Here is a 26,940-nt window from a genome sequence, read left to right on the forward strand (position 1 = left end):
AAATAAAACAAGACTATCTGATTCCTTGTATATATGAGAGAACTGCCCTGTGATGTAAATAAATATGTCCCAGAGAACCTGGCTAGACTGAATGACAGCTCTTTTGATTCCTCAGTTCCCCAAGCAACTTGATGATGCATGCTATTGTCAGCTACTGATCTATGTTCTTCTGGCCATCCACTCATCTATCTATCTATATCTATCTATCTATCTATCTATCTATCTATCTATCTATCTATCTATCTAATCATCTATCAACACATATCCATACATATCTAATAAACACACTCAGGGGGACCTGCTATATTCTCTCTCTCTCTCTCTCTCTCTCTCTCTCTCTCTCTCTGTTTCTGTCTCTCTCCCTCTCCCTCTCCCTCTCCCTCTCCCTCTCCCTCTCCCTCTCCCTCTCCCTCTCCCTCTCCCTCTCCCTCTCCCTCTCCCTCTCTCCCTCTCTCCATCTCTCCATCTCTCCATCTCTCCCTCTCCTCCCCTTCCTCCCCTCCTCTCTCTCCCTTCTCCTTCCTCTCTCAAGTTGGTGATGGGGGAAGGACTCCTTTAAGTTGTCCTATCACAAGGGAATGCTTAGAAAAGCGCCGGGGACTGGGGAGTCTGAATGATCACCTGTAACTAAAGATGGTTTTTAATTTATTCAGCTGCAGCACTGTTCCTGCAAGTTAGGTCAAGGTATACCTTTCCATCGGCACCTCCACCTGGGGTGCTCGGAGAGTAGTCGGATGACTGTGTCGGTGCTCTCCCAAGAAGCCTGGCCAGAAGAGGGAGGGGAGTGGTCCAACTCCTTCCCTCCCTCTCTTCCTCCTCCTTTGCTCGCTCTTCCCTCCCTCCCTCCCTCCCTCTCTCCGCCTCTCCGGCTTCGCTCGCCACCACCGCCCTCCCGCCCAGCCTCTTCCTTGACTGCTAGCTGCATCCTCCAGTTCTGAAGGGGACCAGCTGGAGACCTGGGGGAGCAGCACGAGGGCCCCTGACCCACCAAAAGGCAAGAGAGCCGGAGCCAGCCCTGGGAGCTCCAGGAGACGCCGCACACAGCTGGTAAGTATGGGGGCTGGATAGAGGGTACGAGAAACAGGTGCCCCCGGAGCAGAAATGCCCTCTGAGACAGGACTGGAAGAGACTGGAGAAGTGAAGGTGCGGTTAAAAAAACTTTGCCATTTTTGTGGTCTGGCAGTTTAAAAACTAACTTCTGAGGGGAACTCAAACCCCACCCCCCAACCTTTTTTTGTCTCCCCCATCCCCTTCCCCTGCTTCAGATTGACACCTTTCCCTCCCCACGGTGTTCCTGGGCCCTGGGTCTCGGCGTGGTCCGCGCGCCCCCGTGGGGGCCCCAGACATATCCTTCTCCCCTGGGGCTCCGCACGGCCCCCGGCGCTTGGGGCAAGTGCGTGATTCCTCCAAAGGTGAGGGGACTGCGGTGGTTGGGGGCCAGGGACGGAGCAAGGAGCCAGCTGGCGGAGCTTACCCCGGGCATCTTCCCGCGATGCTGCCGCACCTGGCAGGCAGCTGGGGCCGGGCTGCCCGGGCTGGTGCTTCCACGGGCTCACTGGGAACGGCTATTGTCAAGAGACAGTGCCAGGGGGATTGGGGAGTGGCGAGGACCCCAGCTTCGGGCAGAGCAGCCTTAACCCCTGTCCCATGTCCGCGGGTCTCTCTGCTTCTCGAATCCAGTGGAGTGGGAGAACCCAGGTTTAATTTTGAGAAATCAAACCTTTGAAAAAACCAAAAACATCACCTTGGCATCAAAGGTTTGAATAAGGATGGCAGAAATTGTTTTGAATCGAAACTCCTTTGTGAAACCCAGGTGTTTACTTCTCATTAAGGATTTTTCCTCCCTATATTGTCTTGAAATAATAGCTGGCATTTAGATAGTACTTTAAGATTCACAAAGCGATTTTTCCTAGTCATCCCGTAAAAAAAACCAAAAGGCAAAACAAAGACATGCCACAAAACCCCCTAACTCCGGTGTCCTTATTGTCTAGGTTGCTGAACCGAGATTAAGAGAGTTCAAAGGACTTTCCTAAGGCTCCAGTGGCGCAATCGGTTAGCGCGCGGTACTTATAAGACAGTGCAGGCGGAGCGATGCCGAGGTTGTGAGTTCGAGCCTCACCTGGAGCAGGGTTTTTTGAGTTGATACTGTGTCGCCTCTGTCCTTGGCTGCTGGGCAGCTCTGTTAACTATGACTACTGGAACTTGGAACGCTGTCTTCAATTTACCCCCACCTGGCTCCTTCTATTACCCTCAGTATACTACTATAACCTCTTTTTCATTTCCTTTGCTTTCCTTTATTATTTTTCTTTATTAAAATAACAGATAATGCATATTCTAAAAGATCATCGGCATTACTAAAAGAAGTATTATCAATGTTCAGTAGAAAAGGAGAAAAAAGGGTGGCTAGGTGGCACAGTGGATAGAGCCCTGGAGTCAGGAGGACCTGAGTTCAAATCCAACCTTAGAGACTTATAATTACCTAGCTGGCCTTGGGCCAGCCACTTATCCCCATTACCTTGCAAAAACTTGAAAAAAAAAGAATAATTAAGTGAACTTTAAATAAGGTACAAATTGGGAGTCTAGTTAGGCAGAGTGGTACAGTGGTCATGGGACCAGTCTTGGAGACAAGAAAATATGGGTTGAAATCCTTTTTGACTAGAACTCGCTGTATGATCTTGGGCAAATCATTTAATCATTCTTCATCGCTACTGGCAACTCTGGGACCATAGAGAAAATATTGTTAATTAGCTTCAGGCTGAGGCTGTTTACAAACCCAAAATTTCTCACTTTCAAGTGTTTTACTTCACTGTTTTTAAGGTTCTCCTCTGTAAACTTGCATTAATTACTTTTTGGGTTACAATGAAAAAAGTTCCAAGTGGGCCAGTATTGTTAGTGAAATAACATTTCCAAAAATTTAGTTAAGGAAGTTCCTTTAGGTCCATTTCCATTGTTATTGAGGCAACTAGGTGGCACAATAGATACAGTGTGAGGCCTGCAGTCTGGAAGACTACTTTCTAAGTTCAAGGTACTTAATGCTGTTTTCCTCAGTTTCCATTATAAAGAAAACTAATTACATTGAAATAGTTGTCAAAACATTAAAAAAAGTTCTCAGACACTGCCTTAGAGTTGTATTGTACTTTTATTTAATATGGTGCCATAATGGATAGAAGACTGAATTTCTTGTCAGCGAAGACTTGAGTTTGAATCTTGCCTTAGACTCTTTCAAGTTATGTGATTTTGGGCAAATCATTTAATATCTCTGAGTTGTTTCTTCATTTATAAAATTGAGGTTGCCCTTCCACGGTAGCTTTAAGCCCTAAAATCTATCATTCCATTAATTTCCTTACTAATAAATTCTGGTACCTGAATACTTTCATTCCTCCTCAAAAATGAACCTTAGTTAATTTAGTGATAGACATTTCTTACCAAGGTTATTAAAGTAGCCAGTTATTGTTAAATTTCTGAATGTTAGAACTGGCAAGGATCTTAGAGGTTGTGTGGTCTCTTTCCTGACAGAATACAGTATACTCAAAGATGTAAGATTTCATTTTGGGGATAAGGAATTTTTTCCTCTCTTATTTAGTCAAGTTATTAAAGACAATTTTTAGATTAATGACTTAAAATCATTTCCCTTAAGCAGTTACATTGTTATTTAGACCTCCTGTCTTAAGTTTTATTGTAGAATTCACTTTTAAAAAAATTATAAATTATTAAAAGTGAAGTTTATTAAAGAATTATAATCCTAGACTGTACATTATATGAAATGCTATGTAGATATAAAGCATATCTAGGGGGAAATCAGATTTTGCTGTTTGTAATGTATTAGAATTCTGGTGGAGCATGGGATTTTGAAAAGGGATAATAATGTTTCTTAGAAAGAAACATCCTTTTATTTTGAAGTTTTCTTCTGTGAAGTGAATCACCATCATGATTATATGAGAATGACATATTTCCAACATAGGACTAAAGAGAAAGGAAATATGCTTTATAATTTGTATTTTAAAATGGTTTAAGACTCATTATTGCAATGAATAATTTACAAATAAATTCAATAGCCTTTATTTCTCCAATACAACATTTTTATAGTCTTCTCTCAGTGACAGAGCAAACTAAGAAGTCTATGATGATAAAAAGTAAGTGAGAATAGTTTTGAAGTCACCTTACTCTTGTGGGGAAAAACAACAACCAAGCAAACCATTGTTAACCGACTTTAGAGTGAAGAGCACAAAATTACATGATTTGTATATATATATATATGAAATAATATATCTTATCAGGTGCTATTACTAGTTACTTAGGTAAATCTACTAATTGTAACTTCAGCAATCTTTTTCACTAATACAGGGTCTTAGATTTAGAGCTTGTCTATTCCACTTTTATTTTACAAATGAGGAAACAAACCCAGACTTGGATTTGATCTGTCCTTGGATAGCAGAGCTAGGCTTTGGATCTAGATCCTGAGTCTCAGTACAGTATCTTGGTACTTCCAAAGTATCTTGGTCTAAGAATTTACAGTAGAAAACTGTCACTAAAATCCTTACTAGAAACTATGACATTCCTTAGGCAGGTAGCATAGTGAATAGATAGTCTCAGGAAGTCTCATTTGGAGTAAGGAAGCCTCATTTTCAAAACTTCAAATTTGGCCTCCAATACTTACAAGTTATGTGACTGGGCAAGTCATGTAACCCTGTTTGCCTCAGTTTCCTCCTCTGTAAAATGAGTTGGAGAAGGAAATGGAAAGCCACTCATCTTTCTCAAGAAAATCCCAAATGAGATCACAAAGAGAGTCAGACTCTAAACAATAAGCTCCTATACTTATCTGGTGCTGTGATTGGGCTATTTAACTATTAACTACTCTCAACTCAGATTCTGAAAGATTATGATGATAATAGGACATGTGTGTTCAATAGTCTGGACACTTGAAACAGCAAGTTCAGCAAACTCTTTGCTTTCTTCCAGGGGCTCATGTTCTGAGACAGAAAATGATGTGATAGATCTGGGTACCAAACATTTTATTTACTAGAAAAACAAAAACAAAACCCAGCACTTTAAGAATCCCATACTATAGTATGTTGTGTGCCTGCAAAGGAAAGGAAGTTCAGTGAAAGTATAAATGAGATCATAAAAATTTCAGGAGATGCACAAACAGATGGTAACTGAACAAGACAGGGTTAGCTTACCTAGACTGAGGAATGTTAGAACCTAGCTTCTGAAAATGGAGAGAGGAGAAATGAGATGAAGATTCATGTAAGCTAGAGATTCAGAGTTTTGGATAGCTGTTGGGCAGTGGCAGTGACCAATTGCAGACTTCATGAAAATCTCTTCTTTGACTCCTGGTCTTTCCCCAAATTCTTCCCTTGCTCCTTCCCCAGTCTTAGCATCTTCTGTGTTAATGAAAAGAAATGGTGTGGGTAACTACAAAATAAACTGTGAACTTTCTTCTTTTTGGTAGAGAGGGAAAGGAGATTCAAATCTAAAAACATTTGAAAATCAAAAGGTGTGGAGGTAACAGTAAGATAGTTTTCTCATGTGTATTTCTGTTTTAACTATAAAGTGGAATATTTCTTGCCTGCTCTTTATAGAGAATTTAGATGTCTCAGCAGTTAAAAATACTATTCTGTTTTGGTGAAATTAGAATATTTTTCTCTGTATACAATAGAAATAACTAGTCTAGCATATATGTTTATTTTGAGAATTAGAATACTCCCTTGCAAAGCCTCAAGAGCCAGATATAACATGAAAAAGGAGAATACTTAAATTAGCCCTATACATCTGCCTTTCTTTCCCAAAGAAGCTTTTAAATCTAATGGAAAGCCAAACTCAACATATGTCTTATTTTGCCACACGAAAAACCTATAAGGGGAATGGCTGTAAGGTCTAGAAGAGGAAGGTCTAAACCTTAAACCTTACACTAGGGGTTCTAAGTTGTTTTTGTATCATAAATTGCTTTGACAGTATGGAAAGATATAGGAATATCTTCCCAGAATATTTTTTAAAATTAAAATATACATAATTGAAGGAAATACTACATTTTAGTTTGAGGTTAGTAAAAATAAAAGTATGTGGTTTGCTCCCCACCATCCAAGTTCAAGGATTTCCTCCTGAAATTTATTCATATGATGGGAGTGGGAGGAGTCGTGTCTGAGGATACTAGATTAAGAAGGCCTGCCCTAGACAGAGACCTCTCTGACTTGATTTATCTCACATTCACATTCCAGAAGAGACAATAAACTCATAATTATGCAAAGTTATAAAATCAATCTCTTAGGATCACAAGGATGGAAAGTTTAAAATGAGTTATATTTTTCCCCATGATAAACTTTAATTATGTTCAGTGATAAAGGAGAAACTATTTTATAAGATATTATTGAATGAAAAATCTTATAGTATCTTATATTAAGGTTTTAGTGCTTAAATAATCTGAAAAGAATGTAAGCTTCTTGAGAGCAAAGACTATTTTATTCTTTGTACCTGAATCCTGGGATCCTACCACAATCCCTACCTAGTACATCTAAGGGGCTCTGAATAAATTCTTGTTTCTTTAAAATTTTGTATTATAAAGTGATATTTAGGAAATGTTTTGACCTATGATAAATCTGCCTACATGTAATAATAAGCTGTTTTATAACAATAGCATTCTGCTGCATTACAATAATGACTGAACTGTTAATATGCCTGCATATCAGAGACTTACACAGTACATTGATTCAGTATCCTTAACATAACACATGACCTCACTATCAAATAGTTTCAGTTTCTTCCTCTTTCCTTCTGTTTTGGTATGGGAAATGATTTTTTCCCTCTTCTTCCCTGCCCCTCCTTCCCCCATTGTTTGGTTATGTTTGCCCTTGTGAAAAGAATAAAACAGAGTATAATTGATCTGTGTTGTGTAGTGATCTTAGCATTCATAGTATAGATTTATGTGTAGGGATTATCTTATAAAAAAGGATTTTGACTCAAGGTTCAACTCAACATTAGCAAATACACAGAGTTATCAGATAATAAACTAGATAATGAGTACTTGATTTATAGTCAGAATATCTGGGTTTTAATTCTGGCTCTACTACTTAACTATTTGTGTGATCTTTGAAAAATCACTTCATATTTCTGGACCTCAGAATCTGTAAAATGAGGAAACTGGGCTACCTAACATCTGAGATACTGTAGAACTGCACATTAAATCTATAGTACTTTGATTGTTATATATAGGGACACAATTGGTCCCTTAGGCAAGCAACCTAAAAGGGATCTTGAAATCAACTTCTGATGACAAATTCAGGTTACTGAAGAAATTTCAGAATTCAGAAAACAAAATTCCAGAGGAAGAGTTCCTCCTTCTCTTTATGACCTTGTTCTCTATGGTGCTGCTTGTTCCATTTTTTGAAGAGGATTGGTGACATCTCAGGTGATGGTTTGACTATGTGTGAATTGGATTTAGGTGAGGCATAGTTGCACAGATATCAGCTTCAGTTTTTCTTCCACTGTTAATCAAGTCCAATGGCAGGACAAGTCAGGGTGACTGATTACCTAGGATGTAATGGATAACCTTAGTATCTAGTGTGTCTGACCAAGCTCTAAGTTCTTCAACACCTACTTGAGTTTCTTTCTTGACCATTGGAACAAATTGTTCTCATTCGCCCATTCCACTGGGGGAAGTCTTCATATGCTTGGTATAGATATCCTCCTTACTTCCTGATAGATTTGAAGTCTATTGGTTACCCACAATCTGGCCTAGCCTGTCTGTTTAGAAGATTTACCGGGGTGTGACTTTTGGAGTCACAGGTAATACATGAATGAACAACAAAGGTAAATGAGCAGCACAGAAAAGAATTTATAAAGCTTTAGGGGGTAGATAAGTTATTTAACACTGTACTTGAAATTAAGGATACCTGAATTCAAATCTGACCTCTGGCATGTATTAGCTGTGTGACTCTGGACAAGCCATTGCAAACCAGTCTGTTTCAGTTTTCTTAACTATAAAATAGGAATAATAATAATCTCTTTAGATGATGAAAAAGGGTAAAAACATCACTTGTACAAAAATATTCATAGCAGCCCTGTTTGTGGTGGCAAAGAATTGGAAATCAAGTAAATGTCCTTCAATTGGGGAATGGCTCAGCAAACTGTGCTATATGTATGTCATGGAACACTATTATTCTGTTAGAAACCAGGAGGGATGGGAATTCAGGGAAGCCTGGAGGGATTTGCATGAACTGATGCTGAGTGAGATCAGCAGAACCAGAAAAACACTGTACATCCTAACAGCAACAGGAGGGCGATGGTTAACTTTGATGGATTCGCTCATTCCATCAGTGCAACAATCAGGGACAATTTGGGGCTGTCTGCAATGGAGGATATCATCTTTATCCAGAGAAAGAACGGTGGCGTTTGAACAAAGACCAAGGACTACTACCTTAAATTTAGGGGAAAAAAACTGATTATCTTATTGCTGTCTCTTATACTTGATGTTTCTTCCTTAAGGATATGATTTCTCTCTCATCACACTCAATTTGGAACAATGTATACCATGGAAACAATGTAAAGACTGACAAGTTGCCTTCTGTGGGGGGAGGGGGGAGGGATGTAAGATTAGGTGAAAAATTGTAAAACTCAAAATAAACAAAATCTTAAAAAACTAATAATCTCTTATAGCCCTGGAATTAAACCCCTTATTTGATACTTACTGATTTTAGGCAAGTAGTTTAATATTCTTTGATCTGAAATTCTTCATCTGTAAAATTGGGAGGAACTGGTTGACTAATATGTTCTCCAGGTTTAAAAATATGATCCTATAATTAGGTGGCTTCCAAGGTATCTTTTGACTTGCGATTTATGATCCTATCCTATCATCCTATCCATATCATAGATCCTATCATATTCAAGAGAGTTATGATGGGAAGAGATTTTCTGAAGAGAAGAGTTGTTCTTTCATGAATCAGCATCAGGAATGTGTTGCATGTTTTTTATGTGGACCTCTATTGTTCACTTGTTTCAGTCATATCTGTTCCTCCATAATCCCATTTTGAGGTTTTCTTGGTGAAGAAACTGGAGTGATTTAATATTTCCTTCTCCAACTCCTTTTGAAAATGAGGAAACTGAGGCAAACAGGGTTAAATGATTTGCCTAGGATCTCATAGCTGCTAAAATGTCTGAGACCAAATTTGAATTCAGGAAGATGAGTCTTCCTGATTAAAATCTCAGTGATCTATCCATTGTACTACCCTCTCTTTCCTCTCTAAGTTAATTCATCCCTAAATGTAAATGTGGATCTAGGTGTGTCTTTTTTTTTTTAGGTTTTTGCAAGGCAAATGGGGTTAAGTGACTTGCCCAAGGCCACACAAGTAAGTAATTATTAAGTGTTTGAGGGCAGATTTGAACTCAGGTCCTCCTGACTCCAGGGACAGTGCTCTATCCACTGTGCCCCCTAGCCTCCCTAGATTTGAGTCTTGACAAGAAAATAGATACTCCCTGTCTCTTTGCTATTTCACTGATAGAAAAGGCAAAAATTATAATATTTGTGATTTTACCATTAGGAAAAAAAGTTTCCTAACAATTTCCAAAACTTTTTATACTTTCCCATTCAGTTATCTCAAACAACTGCTTTCTTTCCTCACTTAGTCAGTACCTGTTTGCAAATAGTACATCCTCTAACCCTTTTAGGAGCCATAGCCTGGGAACTGCTGATAAGGTTACTGCTGAGGAACAGCATGTTTTATTTGCTCTAAGTCTAATTTGAAATCATTGTTGACATTTGTTCATTAAACAATAATTTTGTTAGTTTCCTATATCCATCAAGGAATAAGGAAGGAAAAGTACTTCTGAAAACACAACTCCACTCCCATATCCCAGGCTGAGAATAGGTTGAATTTTTTAAAAATTAGGAATATTTAGAATTTATTCATATTTATGTATTTGTATTTTCCAAAGACAGGTTACTTATTTGTGCGTGTTGTTAGGGTGAAATTTAAGGAATGTTGGCACACTAATGTCCAAGAAGTCAAATACTGTTTTTTCCTCTAAATCCTCATGCTTTTTTATATACAAATGCCTTATTTATTCAGCATTATAGGAAAATGAAATATTCCACACGAGAGAATTTTTCAAGACAGAATTATTTTTTAAGGAAAAAATTTATTATTTTAGTAATTATGATAGTCATTTTTACAAATGTGTTTTGCACTCTCTTCATTAACAAAGATTATTGAACATAACAATTTTATCTTAATTAGGTTTATCAGTTGTGGTGGCCTCAGAGGAACTGAAAAGATGAGTGTTTAACCCTATATTGAATAACGCCAGTCTGTTGAGTATTTTGAATTCTGATGCCATTTCTCTTTTTCCCTCCCTCCCTCCCTCCCTCCCTCCTTGCTTCCTCCCTCCCTCCTTCCCTCCCCCCTCCTTCCGTCCCCTTCCCCTTCCTTCCTTCCTTCCTTCCTTCCTTCCTGACTTCCTTCCTTCCTTCTTTTTTCTGTCAGACTGACACAACAGCCTTCAGACACTGTTGTTTAATTAGTTCCTTTAATTTGCAATTTATAATTACAGTGGTTGTGCATTGACTAGACAGCTGAAGTTGGAAGCAAGAAGACTTGGGTTGCCACTCAGTCTCTCAGTGTCCTTAAAGTTTTTTAGCTGTTGATATATATTGGGGGACAATATTTCCATGCCAGGAATTTCTCATTGATGAAAGCACAGGTGCAAACTCACTCCAAAATAATCCTTAGTGACCATAGAGGGAGTATGGTATGTTGACTAAGAATGCCAGCCTAAGAATCAAGAAGACTCTGAGTTCAGATCCCAACTGTGATATCTACCCAAATGAAAAAAAAATCAAGGGATCAAAATATTTTAGGGATTGAAGTGAATCTTAATTCAGTAGACATTTGGGGAATTTGATACCTAGTAATTTTGTGGGATTATTTGAGGGGGGTAGGAATATTAATTTTAAAGTTTAAAATTTCCTTGTTCCAAATAATTAATTTTTGTAGGTTTTAGTGTTTTCTCCTCTTATTAGTGGCTTTATAGATATAGATTTATCTACAAAATGTAGATCATTTCAATAATGATTCATTTAGTGATTAATAGGAAATTATACATTCTGTAGTCATAGGTAGTTTTCACCATATATTAAATTGGTTTGAGTAATTCATCATCCAATCAAACAACAAACATTATCCAGGTATCTTCCTTGGCTTCTCTATTTCCTTATTCATCTTTGCTCTTGTCATTGCTACTCACCCACAGGATGAGAAGTTGAGGAAAAATTCCATCTAAATATCCTGAAGCAGAGAATATAGTTGAAGCTATGGGGGAATTTTGCCTATAGGAAAGAATTTTGGCATTTCTATTTTTATCACTTTCATAGATTTAGAACTGGATGGGATATATAATCTAAATGCCTCATTTTCTAACTAAGGAAACTGAGACCCTGAAATTTTAATGACTTGCTTTTTTTTTCCTATCATCTGAACTACAGTCTCTCATCACCAGCTGCTTCCTTATTCCAACCTATCTTTCCAGACTAATCTCATATTATATTTCCATATGCACTCTATATTCCATTTCAACAAGCCTACTTGTGGTTCCATATAGGTAGCAATCCATCCCCACCCCAGGTGTTATCATAGGATAGATATAGATAGCATAGTTTATCTCTCATATCTGGATTGCTAATCTTGCTCATTTTTCTTAGATAGAAAAGCTAAGAAGTCACTATTTAACCCTCTAGCTATTAGTTTTTCCTCACTCCCAAATCATCTTGTGTTTATTCTACATATACTTATCTGTATACAATGTTGTTTCCCCCTCAGTAGAATGAAGGCTTTTTAAAATTTTTTTATTTATTTACACATTACTAAAATAGTCTTGTAAGAGTGAACATTACCCCCCCCCCCCAGAAATAAAAAACTCAGGAGAAATAAAGTGAAAGAAAGAGAAATAAAAATGTGCTTCAGTCTGTGTTCAGATACCATCAGCTCTATCTCTGGGGTGGATCACATTCTTTTTTCATAAGTCCATCAGAGAAGTTATTTCCATATTTTTCCATAGTTGCTGTTGCTCCTGGTAATTCACTCCATCCATTTCTCCTCACTATTATTTATTATATTTTCTCTCTCCTTTCACTCTGTCCCTTTTCAAAAGAGTGCTGTGGGATAGCTGACTGATGCAGTGGACAGAGCCCTGGGGCCAGGAAGCCTCAAGCCCACCCCAGAGACCCAGCAACTACCTGGCCCTGGGTTCCGCAACAGGTCACCCAATCCCAACACCTTGCAAAAAGTAAAAAAAAGAAAATGTGTTATATCTGACAATCTTCTCCCATGAGCTACCCTTTCCTCGATCACCTACATCTTCCTTCCTCCTATTCCCTTTCTCTCCTTTTTCTTCTAGATTTATATGCCCTATTAAATATATATGTTGTTTCCTTTCTGAGTCATTTTCAATGAGAATGAAGGCTCCCTCAATCCTCCTCAAATTCCCCCCTCGTACCATTGCAAAGCTATTTCTTGACTCTTTTCCATGAAATATCTTAGTCTATTCTCTCTCCTTTCCTTTCTCCCAATACATTTCCTTTGCACCTATTGACTCCATTTAAAAAAATATATTATACATTCAAATCCAGCTCTCTCCTGCCTTGTCTATATATTCTCTTTCTAACTGTTCTAATAAATGAGAAGGGTCATGTGAATATTATCAGTATCATCTTCCTTTGCAGGAATACACGCAGTTCATCATCATTAAATCCCTCCATAATTTATCCTCATCTTCCCTCTCTATGCTTCACCTGAGTCCTATACTTGAAGATCAAACATTCTATTCAGCTCTGACCTTTTCAACAGGAACATTTGAACTTCCCCCCATTTCATTGAAAATCTATCTTTTCCCCTGGGGGAGGATGTTCAGTTTTGCTGGGTAGTTGATTCTCAGTTGCATTCCAAGCTCTTTTGCCTCCTGGAATATTATATTCCAAGCCCTATGAGCCCTTAATATAGATGCTGCTAAGTCCTCTGTGATCCTGACTGTAGCTCCATGATATTAGAAATTTTTTGCTCTGGCTGCTTGTACTATTTTCTCTTTGACTTGGGAGTTCTGGAACTTGTCTATAATATTCCTGGGGGCTATTTTTTTAGATCTCTTTCCAGAGGATATCAGTGGATTCTCTCAATTTCTATTTTGCCCTCTGCTTCTAGGATATTAGGGCTATTTTCCTATAGAAATTCTTTAAAAATGAAGTCAAGGCTCTTTTACTGATCATAACTCTCAGGTAGCCCAATAATTTTTAAATTGTCTCTTCTGCATCTATTTTCCAGATCTTTTGTATTTTCAATAAGATACTTCATGGTTTCTTCTAGTTTTTCATGCTTTTGATATTGTTTTGTTGTGTCTTGATTCCTTACAAGGTCATTGGCTTCCTTTAGCTCCATTCTACATTTGAAGGATTTGTTTTCTTCAGAGAGCTTTCTAATCTCCTTTTCCATCTGGTCAATTTTGCTTTTTTTAAGGCATGCTTCTCCTTATTAACTTTTTGCACTGTTTTTTCCATTTGGCCTAAACTAGTTTTTAATATGTTATTTTCTTCAGCTTCTTTTGGATCTCTTTGACTAAGCTATTGACTTGGTTTTCATGGTTTTTCCCGCATCTCCTTCATTTCTCTCCCGAATTTTTCCTCTACATCCATTACTTGATTTTCAAAATCCTTTTTTGAGCTCTGAAATAGCCTAAGACCAACTTCTATATTTCTTGGAGTATTTAGATGCAGAAGCTGGAACTTTCTCATCTTCAGAGTATGTATATTGATCCTCTATGGGACTCAAGTAATTGTCTGTGGTCAAGTTCCTTTTTTTTTTCTGTTTACTCATTTCCCCAGCCTGTGCCCTGTTCTTGGGGTGCTTCCTTATCTTTTGAGTATTATTGGGATACCCCTCAAGGACCTCAGTTCCTTCAAGGTCTTAAGGGAAGGCTCTGTCTGCTCTCCTGGTCTGTGGATGACCACAAACTCACCCCTCTTCCCCAGGGCTGGATTGTGACCAGGGTCTGAATATGTATAAAGCACAAGAGTCCTGTCCGAGGGAACAGAGGAGAGACTTCAACAGTCTCCCCTCATCCCCTTATCTCCCATGGACTGAGCACTCTGGAAGCAGCTGCCAAGTGGCTCTGTGGACCTGCTTCTGTTTCCTGGGATCTGGGCTGTGCTGAGGTCCATGTTGGTTCCCACTCACTTTGGCAGATGTTTCCCTGTTGATCTTCCAAGTTGTGCTTGGTGTTTCCTGGGTTGGCATGTCAGCTGCCAGGAGTCCAGGCTCCCTGGGACCCAGGTGTTCAGGTGCTGAGTGGGCTGTTACTGGAAGACTTGGCTCTGGTGCAATATTCCTGGCTGTACTGTCACCCCACCCCCACCCCCATGGAACAGAGCTTTCCCACTATCTTCCAGGTTACCTTGGGCTGGAAAATTGCCTCATTGGGTCTTTCTGTGGGTTCTCTCTCTCTCAAAAATTTAGTTAGAGCCATAATTTTAAGGTTTTTGGAATATTTTGGAGGACTTCTAGGAAAGGCTGTTCTCATGCCACCATCTCGGCTCCGCCCCCCAGGATGAAGACTTCTTGAGGGCAGGTACTATTTCATGTTTGCCTTTATATCTCCAGCGCCTAGTCCATAGCGATTTGTTATTGTTGTTCCTTCCCTCTTGAAGACCATGACTTCAGGCAGATGATATCATTACATGCACCTGAAATGAATTTAAGTCGGGGGTAAGTCACCAATCTTACTTTCTCCTTTGGAGCACCTGGGTCCAGTGATCGGATATGGTGAATCATGAAGACTGGAGATGGCCCATAATAGTAGGCACATGGTAAATGCCTGTTGACTTGAATTACCCAAGGTCATAGAGGTAGTAAGTGACAAAACTCATATTTGAATCTGTTTGCTGTGCTATTTTGTCCTCTCTGTTGATAATCTCCATTTTCTCCTTTATTTGGCTTTTTTTTTCTTTTCATATTCCCTCTTCTATTAGATTGTGAGCTCCATGAGAATAGAGTACTTTTTTTTTTTTTTGGTATAGCCAGAGCTTGGCAAAATACTTAGCAAATAGCAGGACCATGCCTTAAATCCAAATCTCTTTGACTCTCACTGATTGACTAACAATAGATCCCAGATCAAAGCTTACTTGGTCATTATTTGGGTCCAGATTGACTCTTAGTGTAGCAACTGTTTCTGTTTTGGCCAGAAATCATGAGGATCTTCCCCTCTCAGTTTGATTTTTTTTAATCAGATAAAAGAGACCATTCTCAGCTTCATCTCTTATCAGCCTTAATCACAAAATGGGTATTGCCTGGGTCAAACTGAGACTTTAGCTTAAACAGGTCAAAGTCTCCCACTGCATCCAGGGCCATCTCCAGTTGTCCTGATCTGTAGTTTGCCGCTTGGCAGATGGCTCCAAAGGATAAAGTGAGGCTGGTGATTTTGCCCAGCCTTCAATCACTTAAATCCTGCTCAATTACATGGCATGGCATCATCTCCCTGATATCATGATCCTCTTCTAGAATAAAGGACAATTAACAAGGTGATTAATCAATGTTGATTGACTAACTTTATTGTAATTAATTTAACAGAAGAGAAAAGGAGCAACAAACATCGGTTAGTCTATTTTTTCCTCTAGTTCTTTTTTTGGGGGGGGGTTACAAGGCAGTGTGGGATTAAGTGACTTGCCCAAAGTCATATAGCTAGGTAATTATTATGTGTCAGGTTCTCCTGACTCCAGGGCTGATGAGCTATCCACTGTGCCACCTAGCTACCCCTAGTTTGTTCTTTTTTTTCATCATTCCCCTCCCCATCCCAAAAAATTGGTTTCATCACTCACCTGTATAAAAAGCTAGGACAAAAATTCATGGTTTTTTGGTGTAACTCTAGATATCAGGTTTGTATGTCTCAAAGAACTATTATGAGAATCAAATAAGAGAAACAATATAGGAAATATTACAATTATACCTCATCACCATGTTGCCTTTGTCCTCTATGAAGGATTTAGGGGAGAACATAGATATTAAATGTATCCCATTTACTTAAAGTGAATACAATTTGTGTCAGTGAATTTGAGTAACCCCTTAGGCAAATATATTTACATGGATTATTTAGATTGATCTCATTCAGTTCTTATAATAAAAGGATCTCATATTTAAAGCTCCTACAGTTAAAGGTATAAATACAGTTGCTAGGTGTCCCAGGGGATTGAATACTTCATGAATTTATAGTCAGGAAGATATGAATTCGAATTTAGTCTTAGACATTTAACTGTGTGCCCTTAGACAAGTCAATTAACCTCTTTAAAACTGGGATAGAAAGCTCTTTACAAACCTTAAAGTATTATTATTACTGTTGTTTTGTTATTAATAAAAATGATGTACTCCTAGTTCCCTCTATCCCCTTTTCTGCCTCTCTGTAACCTTCATTGAAGAATCATAAGGGGACCTCACAGGACTGAGGACATTTTGTATTTCAGTTTGTTTCATGGGTTGCTGTGGCCAGAGAATTAATCCCCAAGAGGCCAATTCAGATCTGTTCTTGCAAAACAAACTCATTCTGTTACTGGAAAGATACCAGGCAAAAATAATTTCTTTTTTGTTATGGAAAAAGACTTTTGCCACTATAAAGATGTCCAGGTCCCAGCTGCAAGGCTATTCTATTCACCAAGTTGTTACGTGATTTTGTGTGTTCTAGAATCACGACTGTGTTGGTAAATAAATATTTAACAATCAGATCTTCAAAGGAGAGGTTGAGAATGGGGTGACAAATGTGAAATGTTACACGCTTAATAGATCCCTTACAGAACTAGGTCTATGTTAGAAATTAACTCTTGATGAGTGGCTTCTTTCCTCTCCATGTAGTAAAAGTTTACAAAGTATATTTTCTTAATGTGGAAAAGAATGTTTTCTTAAACTGGTTGGAATATACAAAAGGTTAAATGTAAATCAAATATTTACATAGGAAAAAACCCAACAAGGCAGAAAGTTAATTCTCTTCAAGTTGGCCTAGATTAGCTCTGATTGTATTTCCCTTGGGATCAAAGAAGGAACCATGATAGGAATCTTCATCACTGGTCCATTTTTCTTCCTCATATGAGGATCAAACATTAAATTCTGCATCATCACTTTTCATGTTCTTTAGTTTTGCCACAGTCCACAAATGACTTCTTATGAGAATTGAGAATTTTGGAAGTTCATTTTTAATGAAGCCTCTAGAGTAGAGACCTTGACTGTGTTTCAAATCGGATTTAAAGCTGTCTGTGTGTATAAACTGATCGATTGTGTCTCTTCCTAATCCTACTGTACTTTGTAAATGCTAAGGGATTACTCTTTTCAGAATTGTAGAATAAGAGTGTCATCCAGAAGCCACAGTATGAAGTAATGAATCATGTACACCTCAGCTTTGTGGAAGAATTGATGCTAAACTTGTAAGAGAAAAAAAATCCCTACTCATCTTTCCTATTTGCCTTCCAGGTTGGTTTTCCCATGATACTTCTTACCTTTAGCTATAGACATTTGTCTCTGGGGAATGTAAACTGAACCTTCTTGGCATTCAGAAGTAAGGGCATTATTCTGATGGGAAATACTTCTTTTTGGTATTTGGGAGCTGTCACTTACTTTTATGTAAAGCTTAAGAAAAGGTTTAACAATCTTTTTTTAATGCTTTTTTGCTAATATGTACAAAGTAATCATTCTTTTTAACCCTACTAAAGTTCAGAACAATAACTTTTTAACCCTACTAAAGTTCAGAACAATAACTTTTTAAAAGCTTTATCTATGTAACTTTTAACTCTGTAAAATGACTTTTAAAAAAAAGTTTAAACTGGATATACTTTTTGGCATAGATAGTCTCTTATTCAATACCTCTATTAAATTAAAAATGGTTTTTATTTAAGTCAACCTTATTTTTATTCAGGGAAAATTTTATTTAAAGTTCTATTGTGTAGTGCAATGAAAGTCAGGTAAAGTAGTCTGAACTTTACTTAAGGGATAAGTGGAAACCACCTAAGATTTTTGAACATAAAAATGACGTAAGTAAGTCAATATTAAGACAGTTTATTCTGAACTCCTTTAAAGGTATACCTCTAATTCCAAATAAGATGATAAAAATCATTTAACAATATAATCAACTGATATTTGCATACTTTTATCTCTCTGTAGTCTAGTGGGAGATTGTTTAGACAAAAAAAGCTTAACCTTAGGAAGTAGTGCCAAATAAATACAATAGGATTAAGGCAGGTTTTTTTTTTTTTAACAGTTTTGTATTACTCTTATGGAAAATCATGTTCTGTTTCAGGAAGTAAAAAAAAATAATACAAGGGAGAAGATAGAGAAAAAGAGTAACCCTATAGTCATCTCTTGAATGACTCCTAGACTCATTGAGTGGGAGTAACTTCATTATATTCCATGCCTAACACTCTTATGGATTTTATGAAGAATAGAAGGAAATAAAACAACCAATGCAGTGTTTCTCTCTCTACCCATAAGAATTTTATAGTCTAATTGGGGAGACAGATGAGGCACATCTTAAAATGTTGATTCCCTCTTCCCTCCGTGGATGTAATCACAGAAGACCCAGTTATCTTTAATTGAATCAATTAACAGGAATTTTAGAATTTTCCTACAACCTTACCATACTATGTAAATATAGGTTTTAATAAAACAAAAAGAATTATACAACTTTGGCCAATGAATGAACTGGTGGATTCCTATTGCTTCTGGAATGAAATAATATTTTTTCTGTTTAACTTTTAAAACCCTATACAACCTGGACCCAACTTCCTTTTCCAGTTTCATTGGACTTCACTCATCATTTTGCACTCTGTGATCTAGCCAAACTTGCCTTCTTTGTTTTTCACATAGAACATTCCATCCCTCTATCTTACTGTCTTTGCCCGTGTCTATAATGTATTCCCTATTTACCTCTGTCTCATGGAATCCCTCTCTTTAAGAAGCAATTCATTGTCTTTTGTATGAAAACTTTCTTGGTCTACTCTATTGCTAGTGCTCACCCTCCCAAACTATTTTGTATATAACTCATTGATTACTATGCAGCATTTATTAACTTTATATTTATGTTCTTTAGTTCATATATGAATTAGAATATAAGTTCACTTTGAATAGCAATTGTTTTAGTCTTTGTTCTTGTCTCCACATCACCTAGCATAGTAGGCACTTAATAAATATTTGTCAATAAATTGACTGATAAAATACTTGTTGATTGATTGACAGCTTCCACACAGGAAATATTTTGTGATTGACCAAATCAGATAATGTGAAAATGCAGTTGTCAAATTCCAGAGTTAAAGCAAAACTTTTGAGAGGCAATAACTGATGCAGAAAGGAGGACTCTTTTTTCACTCCTTATCCATCCATCATATCCTCAGAGAGATTAAACCTGCAAGAGAAAACATAACCAATCAGGGATAGAGTAATTCACCAAGGACAAATAAATATGGAAAGACAGTCATTTGAGGAGAGAGGTAGCTTCAAGGAGCATATCACCTTGCACCAGAGAGAAAGGCTAGTTATGAACTTAAGAAAGAATTTCCAGGTCATTTTTGTGAATTATCTCTTTGTCATATATTTTCTCTCTGTTGACCTCCAAACTCATATGCCTTTCAAATGTGAAGTGGATTCCCAGTAGACATCTTAAATGCAACAAGCTTAAAACTAAATTCTATTTTTTCTCCCAAGCCCTCCTTACCTCTGATCTTCCTTATGTCTTTTGTAAGTTAGGGGGTGTCTACTCCAAGCATGTTAAGTCTTCCCCTGTTGAAATGGGCAGAGGAGAACAATTTCTTCCAATAGACATGAAGACCACCAAAGCAGGTGCAGGGGCATGCTTAGAGCTTGGCCAGATAATGATTACATCAAGGTCATCTGGCATTTTGAGCCAGAGTCAATCATCCTGACTTTTTTGTCTTCTCACTGGCCTTAGATGACTCTGGAAAAGAGAATGAGACTGATGGTTTTGGGTAACTCTACCTCATTCCAATCCAATTCATGCATGAGTCAAGTTGTCATTGGTCTTCTTTGAAAAGGAAGGACAAATAGCAGACTTATATGTAATAACATAATGATAGCTAGTATTTATATAGTGCTTACTCTAGTGCTCACCTTCAATCTTTACAATAATTCTGGGAAGTAGGCATTATGATCATCCCCATTCTGCAGTTGACAAAACTGAGGCAAACATTGAAGTTGAAGTGGTATTTGAACGTACATTTCTAACCCCAGGTGCAACCCTCTATCTACTATTTGTCTGCCTTACCATTGTTGTACCCTGAACCCATTCATTCTATGGCCCTGTGTGTATTTGAAGGAGAGTTTGTTCCAGTATATTATAGATTTTTTTTACCACCTATACTAATCATTCTATCTTAGTAAATAACCACTAAAATGAATCACATCAACTAATTGATTACTACTGGAAAACAAAGGATTGGTAACTTTTGAACTAGGCTAAAAACCTAGTCCCTTAGGATTAGAACCATCAAGGTGTTGGTGTGCAGGGGACAACATACTGACTGTGGAATTAGGAGGACCCGAGTTCAAATCCCACCTCAGAACTTGACCCTTAATAGCTGTGTGACCTTCAGCAAGTCATTTAATCCTGTTTGCCTCATATCTAGGGCTATCTCTAGTCATCCTGATCCATATCTGGCTCTTGGACTCAGAAGGCTCTGGAGAAGAAAGTGACGCTGATGATTTAGCATGGCACCCCCCCATCAATCAGATCCAATTCACATGCTTGTGATGGTATTACCTCCCTGATGTCATGGTTTTTTTTTCTAGAATGAAGGACAAATAATATCAATCTCCCCCTGGGGCCCTAAGTACTGCCAGTGCCAGGACTGAATTGAGAAAATAGCCCTAGAGGGAGTGTGAAAAATTATACAGCAGTCCTAGGGATATATGATTAATGATTCCAGGAATGCAGAGAAAGGAGAAAACATTTCTGGTAGGCTGACCTGGAATCCAAATTCATGCAGAAGAGAGGACTTGAGCTGGGATTTGAAGGCTGTATACAAATTAAATATCCAGTAATAGGGAAGGGACTCTATGTGGGAGTTTTAGTATAAGAAAAAGCTTGAACATGAAAACATTCAATAGACAATTAAAAGTGATTGCTACATATAGAGCACTGTGTTCATATGCTGGGGAAAATAAAAAGTTTAAATAAGGTTGGGTTCCTATTCTTGTGGATCTTGGGGGAAAAGACATTGATAATTATTAGGATACTGATGTATGTATATACTTGAACAGCAGCCTGCATATTGGATGGGTTGTTGTGATACTGCAAGTAACCTGTTCTGGTGGGTATTTTACTTTCTGTAACCTTTCTGAAAGACTGACATTTTGTTAATTAATCAGAAAGGGGGTATAATATGAATTTATTCAATAGATGGTTCTATATGTAAGTACTCAGACTAGTAGTCTCATCACAATCTTTCTAGTGCATATGTAGATACTCATTTTTTTCTGTATGAATGTACAAGTGTCTTAACCTATTCAATGTCTTAGCTTCAAATTTTAGAGTGAGAAATAAGCCCTTGTTGAACATTTTCTATCTTACGCTAGGGTCTGAGACAAAATGCTGCTTGGTATTACTAAAATCAGAAAATTGATAGCTTTAGCACACTTACTCCACATTTGGGAAACTTCCTAACTTAGTCATGACCCTCTAAATTTATATAACAGGTGTGTGGGATGGGCACCCACATTGTATCACTTCTCATCTCTCACAAAGGGTTTGTGGATACCTATGGGACTCTTAGGGTCCCATTTGTTCTAACATACTCTTAGAAGGAAAGGATCACCACTATGTGGTTACACTCAAATTTCTCAGAGTTCTCAGAGTAACCATATTGTGGAGGAATACATTCTCCCCAATATAGCAACATTTGCTCTCAAGCCCCACCATGTACTTCTACTTACCCATCCAAGCCACTTACAATGAAGACACTTTTAAACCTTTAACACCATCCATTCCCTAACAATAAGACAAGTTAAATGAAATAACATCACAAGAATTTTTACAATAAAGAAAATGCAAGAATGATAAGTAATATCATAACTTACAGTCAGTAAGTAATGGGTTAGTCAGTAAATATTTATTAAATATCTTCTGTATACTAGGTACTGTGTTGAGCCCTGAAGATTAATACAAAAGGCAATAGACAGCTCTTATTCTCAAGGAACTCATAGTCTAGTGAAGGAGACAACATGCAAGAAATTATGTACACTTAAGCTATCATACAGGGAAAATTGGAAATAATAACAGGGACAGCAGTATAATGCACCAATGCACTTAGAATCTGTGGAAATAAAAAGGCATCAAAAAAAAAACCCTGTCAAGGAAGCACATGAAAGAGGAAAAACCCTTTTATATGCTCAGAGAAATTCAGGACTTCAGTGCTTTCACAGAAAGCCACATTTCTATTAGCTGTCTGCTGGTCCTCACTGGGCACTAGTTGGGTAAATTCTTTCCCCTCTCAAGTCAATAATGCATTTATAAGCTCTTTCAACTTCATTTTCTTTTTTTTCAAACTTTTTTCTTTTTTAATTTATTTAAATTTTTTTCTTTCAACTTCATTCTTAAAAAGGCTTTGTTAAAAAAATTTTAAAAGGCTTTGTAAAAAATTTTATACTATTGAATTGTCTAACAATTACCTCTGAGCTGGAAAACTGTAAAAACTCATTAGACTGAATCTCTCTGGGCCACATAGCTCAATCAGCTATTCACTTATGAAGATGCCTTATAATGAAATCAGCACAACTCAGGTTGCCTCTCTGTTCAAAGCAAACCGGTCCAGCCAAGTCTTCCTTCAACAGGGTACTGTCATCCCAATTAGATTGAAGCTTTTCATCCTTTACAAAAAACCAATGGCAACATTTCTCCTTTCTCCTTTTCCCTTTCAAGTCAAAGTGCAAAGTAGCAAAGAGCAACAGACACTTCTGAGAGGCTTAACCTTCCATAAACTACATTAAAAGATCATAGCAAGAGTTCTAGTCTTTACTCAGATTCAGTTTTTATTCAGGACTTAGCAACTGAAGTCCTCTTCTTTAACTGTTTCTGCTACTGATTTCTTCAAACAGCATTGACAAAATAAAATATACACTTTTAAAATAAAAGATGAAATATCATATGATTATTTGGAGACCAAAAGATTATTAAGTAAGGACTGTTTATTTCATAGGGAATAATGTGGCGAGATTTTACCTTGTAAGTGAAGAACTAGCTACTGACTGTTAGGAGATACTGATTTAATCCATTGAGAATCAAGAGGCTAAGAATATTGTGAAGAGATTGAAGAATTTGGCAAAAGAGGAAAGACTTTGCAGGAGAGGAAGTTGATAAGTAACTGAACTAAACCATGGTATTGAAAACACAAAGGAAAAAATCTATTTCTTCCTTATCTCTGTTTTCTAATATTTTAATAATATTATAAATGCTAATATTGAAGCTTTTCCTGACCCCCCAACTGATAATGCCTTCCTTCTAAACCAACATTGTTTTCATTTGCAAAATACTTACATTGATTCATACTGTCTCCTTCTATAGAATATAAAAATCCAGAGGTCAGCAAACCATCTCATTTTGTCCTTGAAGTTTCAGTATCTCACATTTGGTGCTTAATAAATGCTAAATGACTTATTTATTGCCAAACTCCTATTCCAGTGTTCTTTTCATTTCACTACACTATCAATCAGAAGATTCAGGATTTAGTTCTAGCGCATTCATGAGAAGTTGGAGAAATCACTCAATTGCATCACTTCTTTGTGAGAGGAAGATGTCATAAATGGTTTGAGCAAAAAAGAGAATTTGGGGAACAGCTGGTCTTTTATTGATTAGGAAACTGAGGATAGGAATCATGCTGGACCAGGTGATTTCTAAGATTCATTTCAGCTCTGATTCTATTAATCTTTCATTTCCTAGAACATCAACTGCATCTACATTATATTGTGTTTCTCATATATAAGTAGTAAAAATAGTCTTAAAGTAAAATATGTCTTAAAACATTTATCTGAATCACCATGTTCCTTTACTAAAACAAAAGTTGATTAAACATCCTCAATAAATTCTAGAAATTTATCACAGAAGGAATGTTGACTGTAATCAGTGACAACTGCATAAAGTGATTTCTATGTTTTAATAGTGTCAGTCATTTGTGATAATATTTCAGGTTATATACTGTAATGTATATAATATCATAGAGAGCTATAATTGGGATGGGAGACTAGTGCTTAGTTTAAGGAGGCATCATCTAAGGGAGCACTTTTTTTCTTATGAGTATGTGTGGGGGTGTACTTCTTCCCTAAAGTGTTCTGGGGAATAACATCCCTATATTTTGCAGGACTCTGATGGCACTTGGGGTGCAATAAATAGAATGTGGGACTTAGAGTCAGGAAGACTTATCTTCCTGAGATTAAATCTGGTCTCAGACACTTATTAGCTTTGTGATCCTGGATGAGTCATTTAATTCTTTTTGCCTTAGATTCCTTATCTGTAAAATGAGCTTAGAGGAAAAAAAAATGGCAAACCATTCCAGTATCTCTGCCAATAAAAATCCCAAATGGGGTCATAAAGAGTTGGATATGACTGAAAAAGATGGAACAATAAAAGATATCTGCAGTACTATGTAGGCTCGGGTGAAGGAGGAGGACTCTTGGAAAGGGCAGAGGAATCAGTCCCTCATAAGGCAGGGGAAGAGGCAGATGTCCTTTCACTTTATAAGACCATATTATTATTGGCCATTAACTCTTGCCACACAACTGAATATTCCTTAGGTCTTTGGAAATTCATAAAAGCAAAATGTTAGATCTGGAAAGGATTTTTAGGGGTCATAAAGTATAACTCCCTCATTTTATAAGCAATGAAATATAGATGAAGTAATTTAACTCAGTCATACCAGAAGGAATACCCTACTACATAGCCTCTCTGATTCACAAACCACCTTGTAACTCTTTGTAGACACATTCCCTACTAAAGGTGAAGATCTTTCAAGTCAGTTCTAATGTATTCTCATACTTTCCAATACCTGACATAGTACTTCTAGAGAGTTATTTATTAAGTATCTATTGAATCTGTTGAACAATCTTTTTTGGGATTGCATACATGGTGTGAGGTTTGACAGAGTGTTTTTTTTTTTTATCAGAAATCAGCTAGAAGTTTTAGTCACCCAGATAGGTTCAGGTCAATGAATGTTTGAGGACACAAGCACAGTGTCAGTAAGTATGTATATTGCTCTGGAAGTAGAGATTGGCTTCCAAATTAAGGATGAATGTGCCATTCTATTAGTTATATTGTCTCATATCATGCCCTGTTATTTAGAGGCTAAGATATCAGAACAGACCAAATTATAGCAATAGCATAAGACAGCAAAAAAAAAGTTAAAGGAGTAAAAGATTCCAAATTTTCAATGAGCATTAAGTTCCAAAGTCCTCTGAAAAGTTCAATAGATAAGTTATATCTCAGAATATAATAAAATTTCCCCAAGAAATTTAGTTGAGAGCAGCTAGAAATGGGGATCAGAGGAAACAATATTTGTGGAGCTTAAAATTAAAAATCACTTGATCCTCACAGTGCTAACTAAATATTGCATGTTCTTTGGTTTATAATTGTTTCAAGGGTTTTTTTGGAAGGGGAAAAATCAATCCAAAAATTCTCTTGTAGGGATAAAAGAAATAGAAAGACTCCAGTGCAGCAATAGAGAATGACCTTCATTTCCATGGTATGCTCTGAGGAGATGGGTCCTGTCAGGAAATATTAAGCAACATTTGGAGTTATTAGCTGTTTACTGTGTAGAATAGAATAACACAAACAGCACAAATACCAGTTGGACTGCTATCATTATGTGACAGGTATAGGCAATTAAATTCTTTAGAAGGTTTTATAGCTATCCTGAGCCTTTTTTTCCAAACTTTTGGATTCAGCCAGTCTGACATTCAATTATGATCTTGAAAATGTCCACTGGGATTTACTTTCTTTGAAGCATGCTAGAAAGAATTTTAAGATATAACAGTCTTAAAGGGAACTTGGGGAAACTTGGTGGGATGACAATGACTACATTTTTGATCCAAACTGTAGTATTTTTAAAAAAAATTCCTTATTTGACAGGCTATGATATTTTAAAAATACACCTTTTGGGCATAGGATGACCTTATCTGCCTTTTTGTCACACCAAAACTTGTAAACCATTGTCATATAAGTAAATAACATGTCATTATAACTCTTGGTATCCAGAGCCCTACCAACATTCTGGGTTCAAATGGGCTAGATTAAATATCAGAAATCTGGGCCTTGGGGAAGGGGAGATGTTAGATTCTCTTGGCTTGTGATGCTACCCCCCCCCCAAAATTGGATTTCTTGATGAATACATCTAAATGTCAGTTTAGGTATTGATTTGTTTTTTATCTTTTGTTTTATTTTAGTTATAGATTTTGCCTAGGCTTCCCTGAAAAGGAGAAGTCCCCAACTCCTACAGTGAATAAGATGTATATCAGATATAAAATAAACTTAATTTCACCCATCTCAGATGTAAAGGATGTACAGGAATACATGTACAAATGCAGATATATAAGAAACTCAAATAGCCCATTGTATTTTATACCTTTACATTGTCTCCATCTACCCCCTCCCTCCCAAAAGGTAAAAGCACATTGTGAGACTGTTGAACAAATATTATATGACCTGCATCACGTAAGCAGTTCTTAGGAGCATATCAAAGTATTGGCTTTAGTCCTGAGCTATAGACTGATTCCCTATGGAGTATGCTATTTTCTTTCCAGAATGATATTTCTTGGGGGGTGACTAGATGGTGCAATGGATAGAGCACTGACCAACCCTGTTGTCAGGAGTACCTAAGTTCAAATTCGACCTCAGACACTTAATAGCTGTGTGGCCTCGGGCAAGCCACTTTAC

General features: G+C 37.3%; 1 protein-coding gene and 1 non-coding gene across 2 annotated transcripts in view; both read left to right on the top strand.

Annotated features, from left to right (window-relative positions):
- Window positions 1-912: 912 nt before the first annotated feature.
- PKIB (cAMP-dependent protein kinase inhibitor beta) overlaps window positions 913-26,940 on the top strand; it is a 139,743-nt gene continuing 113,715 nt past the window's right edge. The window contains exon 1 of the mRNA XM_074187485.1: window positions 913-1,047. The gene's annotated coding sequence lies outside the window, so the exon portion shown is untranslated. The remainder of the gene's footprint in view (window positions 1,048-26,940) is intronic.
- On the top strand, window positions 2,035-2,127 carry TRNAI-UAU (transfer RNA isoleucine (anticodon UAU)). Its single transcript is given in 2 exon segments — window positions 2,035-2,072; window positions 2,092-2,127. It is a non-coding gene; the product is annotated as a tRNA-Ile (tRNA).

This window comes from Macrotis lagotis, chromosome 5 (genome assembly GCF_037893015.1).
Source record: "Macrotis lagotis isolate mMagLag1 chromosome 5, bilby.v1.9.chrom.fasta, whole genome shotgun sequence".
In the NCBI taxonomy this organism is placed as follows: domain Eukaryota; kingdom Metazoa; phylum Chordata; class Mammalia; order Peramelemorphia; family Peramelidae; genus Macrotis; species Macrotis lagotis.